Raw genomic sequence first — 26,049 nt, forward strand, 5'->3', positions numbered from 1 at the left:
GAAGCAATATTGGAGACTCACTGAATTTAACAGAAAGCTGAGCCACCTTAAAAGGAGGCTTTGTGGTATATTTTCTTGCAAATAAGATAGTGAACGTGTATTTGAGTTTCTGGTCTAAATGGCAACCCAATGCAGTATCTCCCATATCACCATCAGTTATAAGAACAGCAGCAGTAGAAGCAATGGGCTTTCAGAACAAGGCCCAGGCGCATCTTGCCCTGAAAGGCCCTGCCGCACACTGCTCCTGCCTCCCTCTCCAGCCACAGCTCACAGGTCTGTCCTCCCTCGCTCTGCTCCCACTCTCCGGCCTCTTCTCTTTCTCTGTCTCTAGGCTCAGCACTTGCTGTTCCTTCTGCCTGGGATGCTCTTTGCCCCTTTTCCCCTCTACCAGACTCCTCTGTGTCCTCCGGACCTCAGATCTGCTTCCCCTTCTCAGAGAATTCTTGCTGATTGATGACCTCCAACAGCAGCTCTCGGCCACACCTCTGTCCGTGTCCTTCATAGTGCTCACTGCTGTCTGTCATGATTTCGTGATTCCATTTGTTTGTTTACTCACTATTTGCCTACCTTCCCCAGTAGACCTAAGTTCCTTGAAGGCAGTGGCCTTATCTATCTGGTTCATTCATGTATCCCCAGTGCCCAGCACTGTACTTGGCACGCAGGAGGCACTTGATATTTGAGTGAGTGAGGGAATGAGTACCAAGCACGGCCCAGTGCTTTCCATCAAGTTTTTGTAACATTCACTATTGATAAATGAAGGAGCTATGGCCTAGAGGGTGTTGGTGGCTTGTCCAAGGTCAGAATTAGTAAAAAGAGCTGTGATTTTTTTTTATCTCCATCCACCTGCCTTACAAGAGTGTGTGCCAGAGTCGGGTCTGAGGTTACGGTTCAATCATAAATTTTTGCCTTATTTTGGACCTTGGTAGATTTTTTTTTTTTAAGATCTTATTTATTTGACAGAGATCGCAAATAGGCAGAGAAGTAGGCAGAGAGGAGGAAGCAGGCTCCCTGCTAAGCAGAGAGCCCAATTCAGGTCTCCATCCCAGGACCCTGGGATCATGATCTGAGCTGAAGGCAGAGGCTTTAACCCACCAAGCCACACAGGTGCCCCTGAACCTTGGTAGATTTTAGTAAGGAATATTTTGTGCTTATTCTTGTGGCTCAAAACTTTTTATCCACAACCTAGGAAAAGGGGTCATTTCCCACCATTTTGTGCAGAAGAACTTGCTAGTAATAAGGAAATACTCCGATGGAAGCATATTTTGGAGAGAGTTATAGACCTCTCCTTGAGTGTGGAGGTTTTAGACGATCCTTATTTTAGAAGTATGGCATGTCTTCAAGTCTAATTTTTTGGAAAACAATAAAAATAATTATGGCAGCAAACAGAGAGCGAGGCCAGGCTCCAGACAACACTATTGACACTCTGGTAGTAATACATCCCCAGCGGTGGGAGCTTGGGAGGTTTACACGCGTGGGTGTGGAGGCAGCTTGGCCATGTTGCTAACATCTGCATAGCCGTCAGACTTTTTAGACTAGAGGACTGACAAAGGGTGCTCAGCAAACTCTGGTTGGAAAGGAAATACATCGCTGCCTTTGCAAACTATGTAATTACATACCTGGGAAACACAAACTACCAGAATGCCTATTAGAAATATTTGGAGTATTTGTAGGGTCCAAATAAGAAAATAAGCAATCAGTGGTTTTCCTATAAACTATTAGTAACCAATTAAAAATATACAGGGGAAGAGCGCCTTTAAAATAGTGGTGAGATACAGGGGTGCCTGGGCGGTTCAGTCGGTTAACTGGCCGGCTCTTGATTTCGGCTCAGGTCATGATCTCAGGGTCCTGGGATTGAGCCCCACATCATCAGGCTCTGAGCCTAGCAAGGAGTCTGCTTGAGATTCTCCCTTCCTCTCCCTCTGCCCCTCCCCCACTCAAGTTCCTGCTCACTCTCACTCTCTCCGTCTAAAATAAATAAATCTTTTGAAAAGGTAGTTGTGAGATGGGGATTGTGTAGGATTAGACTTAAAAAGATGGTCAGGATCTATTTGAAGAATAGCACAAAACTTGCCCTTTTTGATAATTTGACTAAATGAAGATCAGTGGCTCTATAGAAAGGTGTAATATTATAAAATTGCCCGTTCTTCCCATTATTACTTTAGAAACTTAAGTGAGTTCTAGTCTTTTGGAATAAGTAAGAGGGAATTTGACAAAGGTTTCTAAAGTTTACTTGAATAAATTAGACATAAGAAATTGTTGCTTTGAAAGGTAGGAGGATTTGTACTATCAAATATTAAGACATAATATAAGACTGCTCTAATTAAAACTTTGAGACACCAGCACAAGAATAGACCGATTCAAGCTGGCATGGAAAGCTCCTGAAGAAAGCCAATTACACAAAACAGTTTGATGTGCTACAGAATGGCATTTCCTATCCCTAGGGAAACAAGGAGAAGACCTCACAAATGATTCTGGGGTCAGAGGCTAAACATTGAAAAAGAAATTAAGTTAAATAGGGAACCCTAATGATATCCTAAAATAAGTTCTAGTTTATTGAAATATCTTTTAGTGGAAGTGTAAAATTTCTCTAAAAAAAAAAAAACATAGATAAATATTTATATAACTTATTCTTTAAAAAGGGAACTAATCAAAACATTGAGAACTGAAACCAGGGACACCTGGGTGGCTCAGTTGGTAAGCGGCTGCCTTCAGCTCAGGTCACGTTCCCAGTGTCCTGGGATCACGTCCCACATCAGGCTCCTTTCTTGGCAGGGAGCCTACTTCCCCCTCTGCCTCTGCTGCTACTCTGCCTGCCTGTGCTCGCTCGCTCGCTCTCTCTCTCTCTCTCTCTCTGACAAATAAATAAATAAAATCTTTAAAAAAAGAAGAAGAAAAGAAAAGAAAACTAAAACCATAAAAGAAAATAGGTACTTAAAATTACAATCACCCCCCCCCAAAAAAAACCACTATAGAGAAAACCCATAGGCAATATTTGCCAGTATTTGAATCCTAAAGAGGAGTCCTTTTTTTCATAAGAAAGTGCTCTTACAAACCCATAACAAAACTTTTAACACACCAATAGGAGAACAAGCAAATTATCTGAATAGTTAAGTTACAAATGTGACCAACAGACATTGAAAAACATGTCTAGCCTCATTAGTCATCAAAGAAATGCAAATTAATGTGACATACCATTTTCATTAATCAAATTAGCAAAGATAAAAATAAGTGTTGGTGAACAAAGTAGATAAGGTTAGAGACTTGTATTGTTGGGTGTATAAATTGTTACAAATTGTATGAGAGCCATTTGGTAGTAAGCTTTAAAATGCCCTGCTTACCTGTTGACCCAGAAATACCACTTCTAAGAATTTATCCTAAGGAAATGAGCATGGGTAGATTTGGGTCATGTCTTAGCTCCAATGGTGTTCATTGCAGCAAGATATTAAGCAGGAAAACTCCAAGCATTGAGATGGTAAGAGGAGCTGAGGAAGGTTTAGAATTGCTTTGAAGCGGATGGACAGGCCCTGTGACCATATTACTGGACCACACCAAACATTTAGTACTCAGGTCACTGGCTGAGGGTCAGATGAGGCATACATGTAAAGTAAATGGCAGCGATGCATTTGATAGTCTTATTCTTTGGAGGTTTTTTTTTTTCTTTCCATATTTATGGATTTTTTCAAGTTTGTATCTTTCAAGTTGCTGTGAATTTGGGGCCAGATTTACAGTTTTACTATTGAACATCTGCTTAGGTTTGCATAGTACTAGTAGACGTGGTCATTTCCTCAATCTCTAACTTGTGTTGACTCTCTGAATGTACCTGTACAAACAGGACACCAGCTTCTTCTTCCTGCTGCTCTACCCAGTTTTACATTTTAGAAGGGCCGGCAAATTTGCAAGTATTCTTCTATGGACAGCAGATGACTGGGCAAACACAAAGTATTCTTTTCGTTTGGTGTGGTAGAAGGAATAACAATCCCCCAAAGATGTCCACATCCTGAGCCCCAGAATTTGTGACCATTACTTTACTTTACATGACAAAAGTTACTTTGCAGATTGATTAGGGTAAAAGACTTCGAAATGGAGAGGTTATCCCAGATTATCCAGGTAAATCTATTGTAATCAAAGGGCCCTTAAAAGAGAGGAGGAGAAAGATCTGAATCAGAGTGGGAAGGAAGATACAGAAATGGAAATCGGAAATCAGAGTCAAAGAACTCTGGCTAACCCTAGAAGCAGGAAAAGGCAAGGAAACGCATTCTCCCCAGAAATCTGTAGACAGAATCAGCCCTTGATGACACCTTGATTTTGGCCCATTCAGACTCCTGCCCTCCAAAACTGTAAAAAGGTATGTTTGTGTTCTTTTTAAGTTGCTTAATTTGTGGTACTTTGTTACAGCAACAAGGGAAAACTCATACATTTAGAAAAGATGGAAAGATCAAATTTATACTTGAGCTAGAGTTATACATCAGTTGGTCCCTGGTGAGAAGTTCCAAGACCTGGATTTGAGTCACAGCCTCTCTTGATCTCGTTTTCTTCATCCCAGAAGTTGGTTTCTTGCTGCAAAGTGCCGTTCCTCCTTGAGCATTTGTTTATCACCATTAGCTACATGGCTGTTATGACACTGATAAGTATGGCTGTGGCTGGTGAGTAGGTTTTAGTTTATTTGTTTTGGAAGCTGACAACACTGTTGTTAGCATTTTCCTTTTTGGGGTGTGCGCCTGGGTGTGTGGCATGTTCTTGTGTGGAGGATCCTGGAATATTGCAGTGAGCCGTGGAGGACACACACACAGGTTAGAAGTCCTTAGATCCACACAAAAGCATAGCAAAGTGAACCTGACATTTAGCACACAGGCCTCACAGGGTCTCCCACGATGATCCGAGACCCTCCTGAAGGATCTTCTGGAAGATCCCTCCTACTCAGACCCCTCCAAATGGTTGCAAAGTTTTACACACAGAGAATGAGAAATTTGAGGGGATAGTGGCACAGCAGGGCCCCGTATTAGAACGGGCCAGGTGTCCATCCCTTGCCCAGAAGACCCACAAGAGCCTCCCAGGAGAAGGAGTGGGCCTGGTTCAGTCTTCTCTGCTCACGCACCATCTGCCTTCTAGCCCACGGAAGGTGCCCATTTAGCGCTGCCGGAAAAAACTTGGAAACGTTAGCGGTGAGAATTATCACTTGATACCACAGAGTGTATGTATGTTTAATTATTTGGTATGTGGGCATTTGGGGGTTTTCTTACATATATTCTTTCCTCATTAGCACAGGAACCATAATCAGCACCCATTACTGTTTGAGTTGGAATATATGAAAGGTAAATCTCTACATGCCCTTTTCAAACTGGTGTTTGTGCCGACAAGGGATCAGGACTACGTTTAAAAATAAGAATGAATTAATCGTATCACCATTGGGAACAAACTGTAGAATTCAGCATTCACACTGAAAGTAAAGCTGTTTCTATTGGGGAATGACATGAAAGGCACCATTGTGTTGCGGCGCACACTTGAAGCACGGTTGGTGATTGAGAAACACGCAGGAGGGGGGTCGTAGTTATAACTTGTTATCCCAACGTGTAGCAAGGTTGTGAAATGGAACTGGGGTTTTGAAGTGAAACATGGGAATATGGAAAACCCCTTCTTCACACAGATGCAGTTCAGTAATCAAAAAGGATATCAAGGAACATCAACGTGAACAAGTCAGCCTAGCACAGTGAAAAATTGGGGGTGGGAATCCCCGACTTGATTAACCAGACAGGCTTGGGTCCATGGCTCTGTTACCAACCAGCAGCGTGACCTTGGGCTAATCACTTAACCTCTTGAGCCTGTCTCCTTGTCTGTAAGACAGGAAAGGTAATACCTGCTTGTCGGTAGTGGTGAGAGATAGGGGTTGATGGCTGTCACCAGCAGCTACTCATCTTGTCCGTACCTGACCCCAAGAGATGCACAAGCCAGATGAGAAGATCCCAGGGCCATGCTCCACTGACCAGGACCAAAGACAGAACTCATTAACTCCTACTCCAGAATCCTCTCCACTGGGCCCCACCTTGGCCAGGTGTGGAGAAGGACGGGCACGTCTGAGTACCTGCCAGGGCCATGGTAGGCTGTGGAAGGCTCTGGTCAGTATGAGACATACTCTATGGCTCTTGTTCCCCTTCTCAATCCTTTACTGTGTTGAGGCCAAGATTCTATCGACAAGTCTTCCCTCCTTTCCTTTAATCTTTCTTTGTATCTCTGTTCTTCTTGATATCATGGTTTTTCTCTTTTACAGTGAGTTTTCTTACACAGGTGATAGAACCCACTCGGTTAACATCTAGTGACAAGAAAAGTGTAGAGTGGCAGGTCTCACTTGTAAGACACTGGAGATGTACCTTTGTGCAACTCATTTCCCGAGCTTTGCGAACTCTTAACCCACACCATGTGGACTGGTGCCCCGGGAGTTCCCAAGGGATGAGGGTGGGAACCCGACAGAGTCATGGTATTCGCCACATGGCAGGGAAGCTGTATGAGAGACTTCCCTTAGGGGGGTCAGAGGACAGGAGAGAGAGACATTCACTCATCAGAGCAGAGCCCTTCCGAGAAGGAAGGTGACGCCAGCAGTCTTGTGCACAAGACCCTGTTATGCTGCTATTTCCAGAAAGGCCGGGCTGGCAGGGGACAGGGTGACAGGGAGACTTTCCACAGCATACACTTGTGTTCCCCCTGAATTTTCATGGAGATAAAGAGAATTAATGTCTTAAAAGCCACATGTTCACATAGACCAGTTCAGAATCCAGGGAGATGCATGGGAGCATAGGTGGGCTTTGGTGGAGGGCCCTGGGGCAGAGCGGAGCTCCTTTGCACATGTGGGGTGGTGTGACTTCTGGATCATGCCAAGCTGGAAGGTTTGGTTTGAATCTGTATGATTGTTGTCCCCTGCAGCCTATGGAACTGAAAGGCACTGGGCCTGGCCCACCTCCTGACACCTCACCATTGCCTCCCTCAACGTGGGGCTGTCCTGGGCGACTCCATTCCAACGCCATTCCTGACACCACACCCCTGGGAGCCCAACAGCCCACGAGAAGCACCATGCCGCAGCCCAGGTCCTGGCCCTCAGCCCGGCTCTCAGAGAACCTCCTGAGTTTGCGGCGGGGCCGTGGGAGTGAACAGCGCCTCCTGTAGGAGTTCAGTGAAAGCTGGGTGGGTGGGTGGGTGGGTGGGTGGATGGACCTATGAACTCTGCAATGCTCCTGGGCTGGGAATACTAAATAATGACAGTTTTCCCGATGCCGGGCTCCACTGCATATAGTCGGGTCACACGTAAAACCTGACATGACTGAGGAGACCCAAGCCAAGAGTCCCTTGATATTTTCTCAAGTGACTTTAATGAACAACTCAGTTGAAAGGAAGGCGCTCACTGGTACGAGGACGCGTCTGCACATGGTCCCGTGGGCTTGCTCCGTCACCAGATCATCATGCGACATGCAGGGAGGCCCAGAAACCTCTGCTTGGCTTCGGGGCCGACGTCCTGCCTCGTGGCTGGAACGTTAGGGCAGATGTCTTTTCATAGCTCACCCATGAGTTTAAAGCAAAATAAGGCAGGAAGTCAGTGAGAGACCGATTCATACCCCCTTGATTATTTACTCAACATGATGCTGAAAGACATTTGTGTTTTTTGGAAGTCCTGTCCCCTGGCAGTGAAATAAAACCTCCTTTTTAGGCTAGAAAGATTGATGTCCAACTACATTAAAGGAGTATGTGAGTAAAAGGAAACTCTGTATTCTGCGAGGAACACAAGAACTTCCACTGTACTTATGTAACCCTAAAGCAAAGCGCATTATCAGACCTGAAATGTGCAATGCAGAAATCACATCATTCCAGGAAGAGTAAAGCACAGAAATATCCCCCCCCCCCGCTTGCCATGGTTTGAATGTGTCATATGAGGAGTTGCTGGTGTTGTGGGTTTTTTTTTTAATTAGTCACAAGATGGGAAGAAGATAAGAGAGAGGAAGTGCTATCTTTCAAATTCACTGGAGTATGATTCAATCTTGTTTTACTTCTCTTCTTAAAGACATTTACCTGTGCTGTGTGGTAGAGACACATCAAATCAGTGGTGACGTGTTCAGTTTTTTCTCAATGAATTTCCTTAGTTGTTTGCAAAGCTTTCTGTGGATTTCCATCTCATAGTCCAAGGAGGAATTTCTTAATTTTTTTCTTTGAATCTGTTTATATGTGTACCAGACCAGGGGTTCTCAAATTTTGCTGCATATTCGAGTCACCTGGGGAGTCTTGTAAAAATCCCATTGTTTCAGCTGTACCCCAGAATAATTAAATTGTAATCTCTGGGGGTGGATCTAAACATGGGTACTTTTCCAAGGTGGTTCCCATGTGTAGCCAAGATTGAGAAAGGGGGAGTGGGGGGCGGTCTGGTTAAAATGCAGATTCTGATTCAGCAGTTCTGGGGTGGGGCCTGAGATTCTGCATTTCTAACAAGTTCCTCGGGCAGGGCCAACACTGCTGGTGCGTGGGCCACACTGAGCAGCAAGGTCCTACACTGTAGAGCTTGCAGCTAGACACCAGATTGTAGACACAGTGATTATAAAAGGCTGCACGGGTTCTCACTTGTCCCTTGACTGCTCACTCCTGCTTTGTAAACAAACAGCAAAGCCACCCAAGTTCTTTCTCTTCCTTTTCCTGCAAGTTTTCCCCCCTGCCCTTTTTGGTTATTTGCAAACCCCAAAGGAGAAGCCCCTCTTCCTCAGACATGGCCTGATGCTTTTCTTGTGCTAGAGGACATCAGCCATCCTCAAGATGATGAGTGGGGTCCCTCACCCTGGACTGGGTGGCCGGGTGCTGCAGGCTCCAGGGTGGCAACCTATGTTCTCTGCTCTGGCGGCTCGCCCAGTTGTGGGAACATTCCCCGGGCAGCCCAGGGAGCCCTGGTCCTGGGCTTCGTCTCGTGGGGAGCTGAGATTTTAGTAAACACTGCGTGGGAAGAGGAATGAAATGGCAGAGAATGAGGTTAAGGAATGGGTGTGTGAAACGCCAGGTTGAGCGAGGCCAGGGTGCCTGGGAGCAGCATTCCAACGCCCACCTGTCCCACAGCTGGTGGGAGAAGGCGCTCATCTGCCAAGGGAGGCGGGCAGTGCGGAGCACCGTGGCGCTTGTGCCCCGAGGGCTGACAGCCCGGCCACTCCAGGCCAGCTCTGCACGCATGGGTCTGGGGGTGGGATAAAGGGGCTGCTCCTGCCCGAGCCTCCCAGTCCAGGCAATCCACGACAGGTCTCTGTGCCCCGTCCTGTCTCCTGGGCCAGGAAAGCCCATCTTGCTCTGTCTCCCCAGGCTCTCTCAACTCCTGCAAAGGTCAGATTCAAGGCCGAGACCCCTAAGTTAATGTACCTGGATTCTGTGACCATCTTTGGACCAAGGAAATGTCAGGACTGGGCTGCACTTTCTGCACTGGGCACTTTCTGTGGGGAGTGGGCAGATGCGGTGGAGCTGCCTCCCAAGACTGAGCTCAGAGAAACAGACTGACGAACACTGGCTCGAACTCTGTCCCCCTCCATTGTTCCTCTCTGGTCAGGAGTCTGCCGTGGTCCCTCTCTCCCGTGTGTTCGATCTAATCTGCCTCACCCTACCCCCTACCCACCCCCCCAACTCCTACTGCCTTCGTCCTGGACCTGCGCACATGCGCTTCGCATCAGGGCTCCGGCTTCCTGCTTCCTGTATCTGCTGTGCCTCGCAAGCTCCCCCATCTAAGCTCATCTCCTCCAGCAAGCTTTCTCAGATTAAACTAGCTGCAAACAAATACCCCTCTATTCTTGGTGTGCCTCTAAGCATACCACTAATAACAGCCATCCTGTTTTAATTTCTAAGAGACTCCATCCTCTTCCAAAGGTTCTCCCATCCACAATCTCACTTTTGGTGGAATCATAACTTTAACACGAAGGGAACCTTGCCTATACAGGGAAACCCATTTCACAGAGGAGGAAACTGAGACTTAGGGAAGGGAACGATTGGGCCAAAGTCCCTCGGAGTGGGTGTCCTAGCCACCTCTGGGGCTCAGGCTGCCGATGTGGAGTGTTTTGCATTGTCTGTCTTACAGCAGCCAGTGCACACAACGATGGCAGTAGGCAGGGTGGCTGGGGGCCTTAGCAGATCCTTTCAGGGACACTTAGCGCTAAGCTGAGGGTATTACATAGAAATTTTGTGGATTGTGTGCTGGAGCTCCATGGAACCTTCCCGCAGGATGCACAAAGGAGATTTGAGTAAACGGACAAGGCTAGCATTTGTGATTAAGAAATCTTCCTGTTTGTATGAACCAGTCATCTCTAAGCCCATTTAAAATGTCTGTCTCCAAAAGATTTGGCTATGGGAGAGGGGACTTTTAAATGATCCAAATTTCATCAGGAAAAAAGTAAACCCGGGATTATCTGTTTTTAAAAAATGAGGGCTGGGGCAGAGACGAATGACAAATTTGTACCGCCAGCTAGTCAACCATGTTACAACATCACAATAAAGAAAACAGTTTGGTCCCCATGCAGAAATAGCCAGAATCTCACTGGAACCAAATAGACCACAAAAGGAGTACTTGGTGTATGATTAAGATAACATTTCAGATCAGTAGGGAAGTGAGGAAATGTATAAGTGGTATTGGGAAAATTAGTTGGATATTCAGAAAATAATAAAGTATACACTATACACTAAAATTATAGATGGTTTAGAATAAATGTAAACAATAAAATAGAAGAGTAGATAAATATCTTTGTAATCTTAAGGGAGGGCCTCTAGTCATAACGCAAGGTGACTTCTGCATAAATAAAATGAAGACACAACCACAAGTTATTTGCAGTATCTATAACAGGACACCAAGTTATTATTTTAAAGACCTCTTACAAATAAACAGGAGAGGACGTATCAGTAGGAAAATGAGCAAAAGGTATAAACAACTAATTAACTGGAGTTGAAATACAAATGCCAATAATCATATGAAAAAACAATGGGCATCATAGGTAATCAAGAAAATGCAATATGAGACTCCCATCTCCTGCATGACCTCGGTCAAGAGGGAAATGGAAGATAGTATCTAGTGTTGGGAAGGGTACGAAGAACCATTCGTCTCCCCCTAAGGGGAGTATAAGTTGTTAAAAATGTCCTGGAATGCAGCTTGACATTCTGAGAAGTCTTAGAAATAAATATTCCTTTGTCACGCCAATTCTGTACCCTAGAAAACCATCACAGATGTACATGAACAAATATCTATGTAGAAGGATATTCAGTTCTGCATTATCTATAAAACTGAGACATTGGGAAGCTATCACAGCGTCCAGTGAGAAGAGAGTGGCTGAAGAAAATGGATCAGTGGAAAACTTCAGCCATTGAAGGTTACCTGGCAGTGGGCACCAGAATACTTTCCTGAGTTAGGGAAATGTTAATGGTAGCACCATTTTATTCCCTCTTGGGGACAGAGTGAGAACACAGAATAAAGAAAAGACAAAGGTTATCCTTCAAAGTACTAATAGTGATTATCTATGTGAAATGGGCTTACAGCTGACGTAGGTTTTATCTTTCTTTGTGCTTTGCAGCTGTCTCAAGTTTTCTACCGTGAACACACGTGGCTTTGTCAATTTCAAAAGTACTAAAACAAGGAGGGGAAAGGAGCTGCAATAAGAATCTAGGTGTGAGGGGCGCCTGGGTGGCTCAGTCATGAAGCATCTGCCCTTGGCTCAGGTCATGATCCCAGGGTCCTGGGATTGAGCCCCACATCGGGCAACTTGCTTCTCCCTCTCCCACTCCCCCTGCTTGTGTTCCCTCTCTCACTGTGTCTCTCTCTGTCAAATAAATAAAATCTTAAAAAAAAAAAAATCCAGGTGGGATTTACAGATGTTTTTGAGAGACCACTGAGGTGCTTGTGATTGGGGTCTGATATGGGAAGAATGCACCCTAGAGGGAGGTACCCAAACAAAGGTCAAAGGAGGTGACATATCGTGCCCTTGTTCCCTGGGTCCTTTTCATAAGGATTGGTGTGGAGTAGATGTGTATGTTCATTGTTTTACCATCTAGGTCTACAGAGGGCATTTTTGCTATGTTGTCTGGAGGCAAAATATAGACTTTGCTCATTTTGATGAAATATCTCACAGGTTGGGCACATGCAGAAAAGATCCACTTCAGTGGGCAGTAGAAAGCAATGGCCTACTGACTTGGCAGGCTAGGAAAAATATATTCAGGACGCATGAATTAAGAGACTTGCTCTGTGAGCTTCTGCCTTTCAAATACCATCACCTCAAGACGTGGGAGAGTCGAAGATCCAAAGAGTCCTCAATTCCACGAGGAGACAATATGGTTGGGAATTGTGATTTCCTATTAAAGGGTGTGGTGTTGGCCCTGATGCAGCTAATTAGCAGGTATCTGGTTTTTCTTGACCATCTGACACATGATGTGGAAAGGCCAACACAGCCACCAAAGTGGTCCTGCTGCTGATATAAACATTGTATAGAACTATGACCATAGCCTATAAAGGTTCCATGAGGAGATGGACTATAGCACGTAAAGACAGGGAAAAAATACATGTTTGGCCAAAGAGCCACCCCACCTGATCTGTATGTCCCTAAACAGAAAAATCGGAGGAGAGAGAAAGACCCAAAACTGTAAAACCAGATGCTATGGGGGAGTGGGGGTAGCTGGTGTAGTTTGAAAATTAAGTCACACTCAGCCCTTTGAATTGATTGTCAATTTTCAGACACAATATGGAATCTACTTTTAAATTTCACAAGACATTAAAGGGGCTCATGAAGTTATGTTTATCAGCTTCGGGAGACCCTGAGTTAAAAAAGAACAGTAGTGATGTAGAACACAGCATTACCATAAACAGTACTTAAGATTTCTGGAAACTGTAGACTTCAAGCTCACTTTGGAGGCAGCTGATAGATTAAACTTGAAATTTTAATCCCCCTATGTCTTGTGGGCTTCTTGGGGAAATGTTTTTTGAAAATGAAAATCAGGGGCACCTGGGTGGCTCAGTGGGTTAAGCCTCTGCCTTCTGCTCAGGTCATGATCTCAGGGTCCTGGGATCGAGCCCCACATTGGGCTCTCTGCCCGGCAGGGAGCCTGCTTCCTCCTCTGTGTCTCTGCCTGCCTCTCTGCCTACTTGTGGTCTCTGTCAGTCAAATAAATAAATAAATAAATAAATAAAATCTTAAAAAAAAAAAAAAAAAGAAAATGAAAATCAGTGGATGACTCCAGTGAGTTGAGGAGGTGATTCCAAGATCCTATAGGTCAGAGACTTGGTGGGAAAGGAACAGTGGAATCAATCATTTGGAAGACTGTGCCTGGTTCTGGAGCATACCAACTGGGGTTCTTCAGTTGCTGCAATCAGGTCTAACTTGAATAAAAACAACCTTGTTGGAAGGCTGTTGGAAACCCACAAAAATCAGAAAAAAGCTGGAGAATCATAATTAGAAATGCACAAAACCAAGGTGGCTCCAGAGGGCCAGGAACTGGGAACTATAGAACCTATCTCCAAACAAAGGTGGGGCTCAGCACACCACAGCTACATGCACGAACTCCACTTGCGTTAATCTCTTTGTCTCCTCAAGATTCAAATTCTAGAGAGAGACCACATAAGGGAGGGTAGGTCATCCAATTGCAGCCTTAAACCTGTATAAAGCCATGATGGAAGAGATAATTCCCCCAAAGAAAATCTGTGCCATTAGGAAGTAGGAAAATATTTGTCAGGCAGCCCCAAACTGTTGGGCACACACTCAACAGAGACATGTATGTTTGAGTCAAGATTAATCCGTCAAGATTAAAAGGAGGGAAATCAAAAGTAGTATCATCATGTATCAATTCTGTGGATGATTTATCCAAGTAATTAATACTGGCTGGATGCTGATTCCAAAATAGTCATAAGGAGAGAATGTGGTTTGACAACAAACTGCAGATTGGTACATTTTCTGGAAATTTCAGTGTGCCACAAATCGAACACCTGAAAAATTCTTTACATGCCTGTTGGTTGTGGTGTTACTCGAAATACAGAGAAGACAATAGGGATACCTGCTTCTTTGAATTTGAATGCATCTTGGCCAGAAAGGATAGCAGGTTGATGTCCATGTCCTGTTAAAGTTTGTAACCACGAAAGAAGGAAACCCTGGGCATAGTTCAACTTCAGGATAGCAGAGTCTACAAAACTTCAGAAAAAAGCCAGATGCAACCCCATGTTTAGAATTCTAAAAAGGAATATGGCCTGGAGAGTTTTGGAAGGTTTGTAATGGTTCCAAGTTTATAGTCAGAGGGTGCATGAGAAAGTCAAGGAGTCCACATTTAAAGACCCATGTGCATCTGGGGTTCTCTGATGTAGTCCTCTGGTGCACCACTTAATAAGCTGTGCAGAGAAGATCAGAAGAAAGACATGTCCCAAGAGGTATGACAAAGAACGGGGACTGAATGACACTTTGTTGAGTGAACGAGGATGTTGGTGCTTCCTGGGTGGCAGGTGTTACTGTGGGTGCGGGCAGGTGTTTATGAGAATGTCAGGGGAACTGAAGGGGAAAAGAACCTGAGGATTGCACGCCCGGCTGTTGGCCACACACAAATAAGGGTATTTTAAAGTTCTCTTTGGATACTGACAGGCAAAAAAGGGAGGAATAAGTCTGTTCTTTGGGACGGGTAGCATAAGGTTAGTGCAAAACCAGGAAAAGACTACTGCTAACTATAATTTGTTTTCATCTTTTCTGTCAAGGAGAAGGATCTTTAAACTAGAGAAGATGAAAGTAAAGAGGAAAAAAAAAGAATGAGCAAGGATCTTGGTAAAAGACCACCTAATGCTATAAATGAATAAATTTTCAAGGTACAGATGAAGTACCCCTCAGTATACTGAGGAAAGTTGTAGCAAAGATCATACCAGCCCTGATGGTGATTTTTAAGAGATGGTAGCAACTGTGAAAACTGCTCAGAACTTAGAAAAAGGCAAATAGGTTTCTGACATTAAGTGAAAACACCTGAATAGTCTTTCGACTATAGATGATAAAACTTGATGATTCCTGGAAGAAAACTCTAGACCAAATTATTCCAGCAGACAGAGAATGAATACTTGGGCTCCTGAATGAACCCACCAAAAAGCAGAGCAGCCTAACCAACTTTCTTTTCAAGCATCATAGGACTGAAAAACGAAATGCTGCTGCTGAGGTCATGCTGTCAAGAAAATACAATCTGATTTCAGCAAGGCACATGACAAGATCAAAGTATTCAGTAGGACAGAATGGAGAAGTGGGAGTCAGAAGGGTGGCTTGTCAGCGAGGTGGAACAATGACAGGGACCTCGTTACGTGAGTGGATCCCCAGGTATATCATACCTGGGTTCACTCTGGAGCTTTTAGGAAGGGTAGGAAGTTTTGAGCCAGAACAGCCCCAGAAAATGTTCCCTGATATACTCATAATGATCTGGGATGTCTTGGGTGAGTCAACAGGATTCATCTCCCACTCCTGGTGAGAATTTAAGGCAAATTTATCACATTTAGAAATGATGGGTAGCCCACAAGGTTAGCTGGCGTTGTATGATAGAATAAAAAACAAAGGAGGAAAAAGTATTTTGCTAGAATGTTGGATCAAAGCCAGTCAACCACGTGAAATTGAACAGTGACACGTTTAACACTATTAGGTTGAGAATGATTTAATTGGGGGTAAAAAGAGTTATTTAATTAGGAGGGATAGGAGGCCAAGTTTGACAGCAGATTCTGTGGAAAAAAAGCTAGAGGCCTTAGTTGACCACAAGTTTATATAACCTGATAGCATTCCAGGGCTGCTGGCAAAATTGATGGAGAATTAAGTTATGTTAGTATAGAAAGGAGGTCATGGGATATGGTATTCCTACTGTACTCTGTTCCCCATAGCCCAGAGCTGTAGAGCATGGGCTCTGGGGTCACTCTGCCTGTTTTTAGATTTCCTCTCAGCGTCTTGGAGCTCCATGCCTTTGGACAAGGCCCTACATTTCTCTATACCTGTATTCCCCACCTATAAAATGGGTAGAATAATAGGACTATAAGTCACAGAGTTCTTCTAAGAATGAATCTAAATGGTCCATGTAAAACTCTTAGCACAGAGGCCAACCCCTAAAGCATTTGGTAAATGTTTTTGTTATTGGTGTTATTATCGTCATGATTACTCTGTAGTGGACTATTTTAAGATGGGTACCAAAAGTCAGAATCCATTCTGAGGTAAAGTGTTTACAGATTTTTTCGCCTGAAGAGAAGCTATAGGAACATAGAGTGTACATTAATCTATTGGTGTATAACAAATTACTCCAAAATTTAGCAGCCTGTATCGATAAACCTGTATCACACACAGGTTCTGAGAATCAGGAATTCAGAAACAGCTTAGCTGGAGGTTCTGATTCAGGGTCTTTCCTAACACTGGGGCTTCGCTGTCATCTGGAAGCTTGACTGAAAGCCAGATAATAGCTCATCCACGTAACTTTTGGCAGGAGGCCTCATTTTCTTGCCACAGGGACCTTCTTTGAGCGTCCTGATGACCTGGCAACCAGCTTCCCCCAGAGCAAGCCAGGAGAGAGAAGACAAGTGAGTGAGCATGTGCGAGAAAGAAGTTACAGTACCTTTTGTGACCTAACCTCTGAAGTCACACACCCCGAGACAGTGTGGGAGGGGACATCACAAGGCCATGGATACCAGGAGTTGGGGATCCCAGCAGCCATCTGGGAGGCTGGCCGTCACAGGGAGTTGAGCACCACAAAGACTCAGATTTGGTGGCTAAATGTTGATAAATGAAAGACCTGTTGTTTAGAGGAGGGATACTTACTCAGTATGGCTCCCAAGGACAGAATTCAAACCAACAGGCAGAGATATCTTTAGGGCTTACTCATATTCTTTTACTTTTGATGGAAAAGAAACGTTTTGTTGAAGTATAAGGTCTTTGTTCCCGAACCAGTATGGCTTGGAGAAACTATTGAGAAAATGACCTTGGTGTTTCTGGAATCATCGAGTGTTTCTTCTTTTAGGAACAAAGTGCAAACATGGTTGGTTTATACTTAGCCTGTGGGGTTTAAACCAGGAATTCCCAACTTTTTATGAGGCCAAGACTTTAGATTACAGAAGGGGCAGGAACATTGGCACGGAGTTTTTCTCACTGGGAATCTGGCAGACCTTGAAGAGAGGGATTGGGATGCTGCTCTGAGGGATACCGGCCAGGTAAGGCTCGGGCATCCAGCAGGAGAAACCAGTCTACTCTTTGAGCATGCGACAGTTCCTGCTGCCACTTTGCTGGGGATTCCCATAGGGAGAACGGACAATGCGCTCATTTTTTAAATAGCCCCCAGGAGAAACTTTTTAAGAAACTTTTGAACTTTTTTGGTAAGGGTGGCGAGGTACTGTTATATTGAAGTGAGTGATCACTGGAACATGAAACTATCAGTACTAGAAGCTCTGAAGAACTTCTGTCACCGGATGTACAGATGGGCCCCGTTCTGCCCCAATGCAACACCCACTCTTCCAGGAGGTGAGGGAACTGTCATGAGCAAAATCACACAACAGCCCAACCTTGGAAGGCCAAGGCCTGGGGATAAGGGCAGGCTGTATGGCCGTGGGGTTGGGGGAGGTCAGCCTGGATCTTACTGATGCCTCAAGAAAGGACACCAGTCAGGGCCGCAGCGCGTGATGAACTCAGTCAGCTCGCGTTTCTGGTCTGGCTTGGATGCCTGGCAAACAAGGGAAGAAAACAGTAAGAATCCTTCTTGCCCAAAGATGAAAGCCCCTGTTGTGCTTGCTCGGTCTCCTGCTTCTACCCAACAGACCCCTCAGAACTTTGAAGCAAATACATTTCAACTTCCCTTTTTCCACCTTTATTTGGACCTAAAACATTGAGCAGGACCACATAGTCTTTGATGCAACCAACCTTAACTCCTGATCATACTCAACAGTGTAGATTTGTATCTGTAGAGATGACAGTGAAAGAAACTACCAGCCCCATGAAAAGATTCATTATATGAGAAAAACCTTCTTGAGTTCCAGTGACTTCTGCACTCCTAACAGATGGGAGAAGATGTCGGGTAATCTCTAATTTGTGTCTCTAAGACTAAAGTTGGCACAATCTAAGAGAATAACAATTCCAAAAGAAGAAAAGAAAGCAAACTAGGGTTGACATAATCATCAAAGGAATAACTAAAGAGAACTTTCTTAAGCCAAAAAAGACTTGTTCTTAATGTCAAAACTATTAACGTTCAATGTAATTTAACAATTTTCATTACTAAAACAATGAAATGGTAGGAGACTTATGAAGTCTACATTTTGTGACTCAAGTTGCCATTCATTTGCAAAGCCGCAAGCCTGTATGAGAACACAGAAAAAGGTTCTTAGACACATCGTATTTCATCATGTGGACACACCCCTCGGTGGCCACCTCAAAAAGTGTTTGAAGATCCTCTCTGGCTAGATAAACAGCTATATCAAGATAAAAAGCCCCAAAATGGAAAAGACAGAAAAACAAGTGATAATGTGCATCCAAGTAACTTGTCAAGATAGTTATACCAAATGCAAAATTAACTATTAAAGTAGAAGTTACATATAAAAATAATATAGGGATATAAAGGGGCACCTGGGTGGCTCAGTGGGTTAAAGCCTCTGCCTTCGGCTCAGGTCATGATCCTGGGATCCAGGGTCCTGGGATTGAGCCCCACATCGGGCTCTCTGCTCAGCAGGGAGCCTGCTTCCCCCTCTCTCTCTGCCTGCCTCTCTGCCTACTTGTGATCTCTGTCTGTCAAATAAATAAATCTTTAAAAAATATATATATAGGGATATAAAATCAAGTTATAATAATTGGCAACTGGGGACAAGAGGAAGGAGGTAGGAAAAGTACACTGAATGTCTTAGGTAATGAAACATCAGATTTCACCCTTAAATTAATAATTAGAGTAAATAAGTTAAAAATTTTTAAATGTAAGGACCATCATCAGTAGATTGAGAAGAGAATACATCTATTCTAAATCATTACAAGAGAAAAGAAGTCAAAGAAACAGTCCCATATGCAAAGGACAAAACAAGGAAAATTACTAGAAATAATCACTTGTAAAATGTTACATAAAAATAGTGGTTATTCCTCTGTGATAAGACAGCAAGTAATTTTCTTAGGATTTTTGTGTTTTCTAAAATGTCTACAATGAACTTGTATTACTTTTTAAATAACCTATAAAAACTCTTGGTGGGGTTGTTATAAAAGTTGTTTCAGGGATGCCTGGGTGGCTCAGTTGGTTAAGCGGCTGCCTTTGGCTCAGGTCAGGATCCCAGCATCCTAGGATCAAGTCCCACATCGGGCTCTTTGCTCGGCAGGGAGCCTGCTTCTCCCTCTGTCTACCACTCTGTCCGCCTGTGCTTGCATGCTCTCTCTCTAACAAATAAATAATTTTTTAAGTTGTTTTATATAGGACACAATGCCAGTAACACTAAAGGGTGGATAAAAAGCCCCCAGTGATGATGAGATTTTATCAAGATATTCTGGGTCAGGTGGTCATGTATTTTTTTCCAGTTGTATTGATTTAAGATTTTGCATGATATGGCAATTTGGAGAAATTGGAGGACATTCACCTTCTGTCTGACAAAGACTGAAGTTGTAGTACTTACGGTGCTAGCCTGCCATGGTGATTTTCATCTAAAGCACTTTGATATCCCAGGAAATTGACATCAGCTGTGTCATTTCAGTCCAAACAGCTGGGTCCTGCCTGATGTTGACTGTGGCATCCCTGCCTTCTATTTTGTGGTGGTCTCAGACTTAAGATGCAACCTTTGCTCCATCCATGCTTTGTTCAGTTAAAAATGCTGATCTCATAAACATCCAGAGCCAGAATGGGTCACTCCTGGTCCCCAAAAGACCATCACCACCTGTGGAGGTTTGCGAGAGTCGTCCTGACCCCTCTAGGCTGGAGAATGGACAGGACATACATTCAGCTGAGGAGCAAGCAATGCCAAGTGGAGGCTTCCAAGCAGGGCCAGACTGACTTCAGATTCTGAGTCTAAGACATGTTGATATTTGAGTGAGGTTCCCAGAAGGGAGCAATGGGAGAAAGGGAGAAAGGATATGATTTTTTTTAAAGATTTTATTTGTTTATTTGACAGAGAGAGAGATCACAAGTAGGCAGAGAGGCAGGCAGAGAGAGAGAGGAGGAAGCAGGCCCCCCGCCAAGCAGAGAGCCCGATATGGGGCTCGATCCCAGGACCCTGGGATCATGACCTGAGCCGAAGGCAGAGGCTTTAACCCACTGAGCCACCCAGGCGCCCCAGGATATGATTTATTAAGAGGATTTCTCCCTCATCAGAAACCCCCCAGACCCTATGCAAGCTTCAGGCTGGGCGTGAGAATACTGCTCCTGCTATAACAGATAAGCCCTGAGTGCTGTTTCTTTCCCCCTTACGTCAAAGTCTGTGCAGGTGTTCCCCGCCTTGCAGACTTCTTTCCATGCCGTTAGTCAAGGTCCCAGGCTATTTCCATCTTGTGGTTCCTCCCTCCTCCATGCCCTAGGAAGAACTCTCTCCATTTCACCATGAGCTAGGGAAAGAAAAAGAGAGATCTCAGAGGTTTTTATGGACCAAACCTGGGAGGAGCACACATCACTTCTGCTCACAAACTTTGGCCACCATCTGGTCACATGGCCATACCTGCCTACAAGAGAGAGCCTGGGAAATGCAGTCTCTGCCCAGCAGGGAAAGCAACATGGTTTTGGGAAAATTCATGGGTGTCTCTACTCCATATATTTTTCTTTCTTCCATTCCCTGCTTCCTTCATAGAATGGTTTCACTGCCGTTGGCCTTTCAAGTGAAAAACAACAAAGATAGAGGTATATGGGTTGGAAATGTAGTGGAATCACGTAGGCCATGTTCTTTCGGGGGTTTGTTGTTTATGGTAGGGGTATTTAAGGTTTCTCTGCCTAGAGGCCAAGACTGAGCTCAACCTTTACTAGACATCCTGCATCTAAGTATCCTCCATATTTTCTAAATATTTATTTTGTGTCTCCTTCCACGTTATCCCCTTTTAATGATAAAACATGAGACAGTGGGGCACCTTGGTAGCTCAGAGGGTTAAGTCTCTGCCTGCTTCTCTGCTTACTTGTGATCTCTGTCAAGCAAATAAATAAAATCTTTAAAAAAAATGAGACAGTAACATGATTTATCTTACTCAGATTCAAATCTAGGTTCCTTTTTTTTTTCTTTTTTAAAGATTTTATTTATTTATTTGACAGACAGAGATCACAAGTAGGCAGAGAGGCAGGCAGAGAGAGAAGGGAAAGCAGGCTCCCCACTGAGCAGAAAGCCCGATGTGGGGCTCGATCCCAGGATCCTGAGATCATGACCTGAGCTGAAGGCAGAGTCTTAAACCACTGAGCCACCCAGGCTCCCCTCAAATCTAGGTTCCTTAAGGCCATTCTCCTATAGAACAACACTCCTGGGGGCATCTGGGGGGCTCAGTAGGTTGGGCATCTGCCTTTGGCTCAGGTCATGATCCTGAAGTGCTGGGATCAAGCCCCACCTCAGGCTCCCTGCTCAGTGGTGAATCTGCTTCTCCCTCCTCCCACTACTCCTCCCCGCTTGTGCATTCTCCCTCTCTCTCACTCACTCTCTCAAAATCTTAAAAAAAAAAAAAAACCCTGAGAGCAAAGCAGTAAAAAAATATAAGTTGTTTATATTTTAATTATCTTTATAGTGTTGTGGGTAGGGTTTTCATTTCTTTTAAGATTTCACTTATTTGACAGAGAATGAGAGAGCACAAGCAGGGGGAGCAGCAGGCAGAGAGAGAAGCAGGCTCCCCACTGAGTAAGGAGCCCAATGCAGGGTTCCATTCCAGGACTCTGGGATCATGACCTGAGCCGAAGACAGACACTTAACTGACTATGCCACCCAGATGCCCCACAGGGCTTTGATTTTAAATGTTTATTTTCAAACTCAAATGTTTATTTCATAAAATTTGGAAAATTATAAAAGAAAAAAATGATTGCCATAAATCCCACCCCTCTCTTAAAATCTAGGTGTCTTCACCCTGGAATATAATCTTGAAGGGCTTTTATCTAAGAGAAATCACAAGTCATTGCTATAACACCCAGAGAAAATAAAGAAGAGTCACATTTTTGTCATGGGACAAATTCCCAGCCACAAATTCACATCTGTGTTTTTAAGGCTGTTGAGCTTTGCCTTTACCTCTGGATGCCTCAATTTCCTCACTTGAAATGAAGAGTATCCTTCATCCGCCCAGACTACATCTGTAGACTGTAAATGAAAAAGACATCTATCAAAGGTTCTGAGGGAATAGAATGTTCTAGAAAGACAATCATCCCAGTAGTGCTTACATGTACTCAGTGTGGAAGGTTTGAAGGGATTACGGTTCAAAGACTCAACAAGAGGAAGCATTTTTTTCCTAAGGGTGGATTGAGGGTTTCTTGCCAACCACTTTACCTAACAATTTTGATATTAATAAAGAGGAGAACAGAGACACACACACAGATGGTAAAGCCAGGTAGCCCTGGGCTCCAACGGGGCTGTTCCTTCAACAAAGCCAAAACAGAATTCCCCATCCAGCAGAACTCACCAGAGCTGTTCACGTTTTGTTTCAAAGCCGGCTGATGAGAGCCAAACATAGATATCCCTGTTTGCTTTGTAAATGGAAATTTGAAATGAAGTTTCAGATGCTGGTTGACACCCAAGAGGATGTAATTAGAATAAGGGGCTTTCTGGTTTGAAGATACAAAAAAAAAAATGATCTGTCTCTTTGAAATCAAATTATTAAATAGTAAGAGAGAGGGGAGGTTTGGTTTTTAGTCTTCAAAGCAAAACCAGGACCTGCAATTTTCTTAATTGGTTTTTGTTTAAAATTACTAAGGCCAAGGTAGGGAGAGAAGGAGCAAGGTGGGGGCTGGAGAAACGGGGTCGTAAAGCAGAAGGCGGAAGAGGAGCTCAGTGGGAGAGAGAATCTTCTGGGTCCGATGTATCCCCTTCTAGTCCCATCTTTTTTTAACCCATATGGATCTAGAATGCAGTGTGGGGACCCCTTGGGCATCTCACACATGCCTCTTCCTTCCTCATGCCCTTTGGGGGAGGAGGTAGTGTTACTGGTGGAGCTGAATGCAAGTCAGAGGCCAAGTTGAAATATGTGTGCTGGACATCGCTAGAGGAGGATGCAGACACTGGTTTTAGCCTGTAGTTCACATGACTACACTGAGATTGTATTTTAGATTCCTGAAGCCTCTTTGCTAATTAAAACCATTTTGCCTTGGGACTCTTAGCTCTTTTACTTCTAAAATGGTCCCAAGGATTGCATGTTTCATGGTAATTCCTGATTTGTTTATTCTTCAAATGGAAGAGTTGTCTTAACTGCAGAAGGTACTCTTAAGGATTTCTTAACCCTCACCTTACTCATAGTCTCTCTCTTTCTCTCTCTCTTACACACACACACACACACCCTCTGAAGTGACAATGTGGTGTGCATTAGAAAGAGCAAGAGCTTTAGAGAGAGCCAACGCTGAGTTCTGCCATTCACTCCGCCATTCCCTAACCTGGCAGCACTGAACAAGCCTCGAACCCCTCGGCTTCATTTTCCTCATGATAAGATTGGGGTAGCAATGACTTACAGCCCAGGATTTTTGTGAGGATTAAATGGAACTCTCTGGGATACAGTGCTGGGCAATAGTACTTGCTGTTGGTAGACAATTCATTAATAGTGGCTGGTATTAATAAGTCATCACCATCATTAGCATCATCATAGTCTAACCTCAGAAAATCCACACTGGGTTAAAAGCTCTAAGCCCAGGTCCTTTAGGTAGGATGTGAACCTAGCGAAGTACTTCTGTGTTCATGTTGTCTATTCTCTTCTCCCTGTTGGACTAGGGAAAGGTGAGGCCTTCGGAATAAGCACAAACAGGATAAACCCCACTGGGGTCACATACCATCATGACTTTTGCTCTGAATGTGTATCTATTTTCCCACCACACACATACACACACACACACACACACACATTGTGTTCTTAAAACCCAGCATCTTTGTGGGAAAGTGGAAAATACGTTGTCCGGCTTCTTTATTCACACCTTTTCATGAATTCAGAAGTTCCATCACATCTGATGCTCCCCTTGGGTTTTACCCGAAGAGAGCCATGATCAGAGGGAATTGAATTAGGTTAAATGTTCCTTTAGGGATTCGACCCCCCATCACAAACACACACACACACACACACACGCACGCACGCGCACACACACACCATCTTGTTTAAAGCTACAAAAACAATTCAAGAGTCCATTTTAACTTGGCTCTGAGCCGGAAGCCCCTGGTCTTTGGGGGCCTGGGCACCACACAGCCGAGAGGCTGGGGCTGTGGTGGGAGTGTATCTTGTGAAGGGCTCAGTACCATCCGGTGAGTCAGCCCCCAGCCCACTTCCAGCTGCTCCTCAGTTAACCGTCCATGCCGTCCATGGACGTATAGAAATCTCTTCTGCATCCCTGCTTCTCAGCCGCTGCTCCCTTGTGGAAATAAGTTCCATATGTGGTGTTTCCCGGTTCTCCCTGAAATAAAGTAGTGCTTCCTCTTGTTTCTCCTAAGAGCGCCCCTTCCTGATTACTGGAAGCAGCCTAACAAGTGAAGCATTCTTCCTCTCTGCCCCGTGATTTGTCGACTTAGATTGGGCGCCTTCCCAGCGTTCTTCGTGGACTCGAATAGTATCCACGTTTTCTACAGCTCTGCATTCTCTTAAAATCAGAAAGAAGGGAGAAAAATTTATAATTCTAGTATTTTCTAAGACTTGCTAACTGTATGTCCATTGGCAGGGTTACCTAAACTAAACAGGGACTACTAATACTTACCCCACAGAGTGGCTGGACATTTAATGAGATGATGTGGTACCCATGTCCTTAAGTGGAGTTGGAGGGGTGGGTAGGGTCTAAAAGCCAGTTTAAGGAGGCCCAATGGGGTCAAAACGAGACAGTGTTGGAAAAGCTCACTGAAGAATTATTAAATCTGTGTTCGGGGCTTGTGTTATAGGGAAAATATGTATCTTTTACGTATAGGAGTTCCTCTCAGGAAGCTGAGAATCTTGGGGGTGGGATGATAGTCACAAAAATGGCCCTGCCTTCCCTCCCCCCACACACACACACCCCTCCTCAGGAGGAGGGAGGAACCCCAGCACTAGTGAAAGTGACCTTTTCCCTTCATTGCCTAACTAAAAGAAATGTCCCTTCTCTCTCAAGTGTTGGTACTCGGAAGCCAAACTCTTTCCAAATTGCTTTGTTATTTTTCAAGTATTTGTTGTTCTTGGTTTTACTAGTGAACGAGTTGGGTGATAACACTGATCTCTACACACCCATCTCCAGAAGAACAAAACTGATCCCCAACCTGGTCAGGAGCCCCAGGGAGTAAAGTGTGTTCTCCTCCTCCTGGAAATGTGGCAGGGATTACTTTTCCATGCTCTGCTGATTTCCTCTGCTGGCTTCAAAGTTGCCCACCCCCCTGTTCGGCCCACTCACACAACCTTAGGAAATGCCCACGCTCATTAATCTATCTTCATGGGCCATTCCTCTCTGTGGTAGAGGTCACCAGTGTCATCCCCCCCCCAATACGGACAGTGCTCTTTGTCCTCAGGATCACTTACAAATCTTCTACGAGTTCTTACTCTCACCCCTCAAACCTGCCAGGGCCAGAGTCTCTGCTCACCCCTCCGTATGTGGAGATGCATCTGTGTCCCACACCCCTGACTTCTCAAAACCCTGGCTTACCATTTCTTCCCCCTGCATGCCCGTCTTTGAGCCGGCCTTTCCTTCCCGCACAGGCTAATTCCGTCAGTTCCCGCATTGCCTCACATGTGCTTGGACTGCCAACCCTGTCAGATGGGCCTGAGGGTGGCCCACACCAAGCCACCTCCATCCCAGAACTGAGCCTGACACTGGAGCAGGATGGAGGCCCCCGGCCCCAGGGAGCATCAGAGTGTGGGTCTCCCTGCGTGCCCTCCCCCGGCTTCACCAGGGGCCGCTTGCTCGCTCCCGTCTTCATTAAAGTCATCTACTGCTTTTTCTCCTAGACATTCCAGAAGCATTAGTTGGTTTTGC

The 26,049-nt window shown here is 44.6% G+C and overlaps 1 protein-coding gene and 1 long non-coding RNA gene across 5 annotated transcripts in view; one reads left to right on the top strand and one right to left on the bottom strand.

Annotated features, from left to right (window-relative positions):
* Positions 1-26,049, top strand: part of TGFA (transforming growth factor alpha) — a 105,120-nt gene that overhangs the window by 55,990 nt on the left and 23,081 nt on the right. The window lies entirely within an intron of this gene.
* On the bottom strand, positions 15,624-22,616 carry LOC125108802 (uncharacterized). 4 transcript variants are annotated; one of them, XR_007130017.1, is made up of 5 exons: positions 22,548-22,616; positions 22,160-22,228; positions 20,383-20,516; positions 19,595-19,852; positions 15,624-17,676 (listed from the first exon to the last, which is right to left on the bottom strand). It is a non-coding gene; the product is annotated as an uncharacterized LOC125108802 (long non-coding RNA). The 4 variants fall into 4 exon arrangements; XR_007130016.1 differs by having other exon boundaries at positions 19,595-19,983; XR_007130018.1 differs by lacking the exon at positions 22,160-22,228 and having other exon boundaries at positions 19,595-19,983.

This window comes from Lutra lutra, chromosome 9, assembly GCF_902655055.1.
Source record: "Lutra lutra chromosome 9, mLutLut1.2, whole genome shotgun sequence".
In the NCBI taxonomy this organism is placed as follows: domain Eukaryota; kingdom Metazoa; phylum Chordata; class Mammalia; order Carnivora; family Mustelidae; genus Lutra; species Lutra lutra.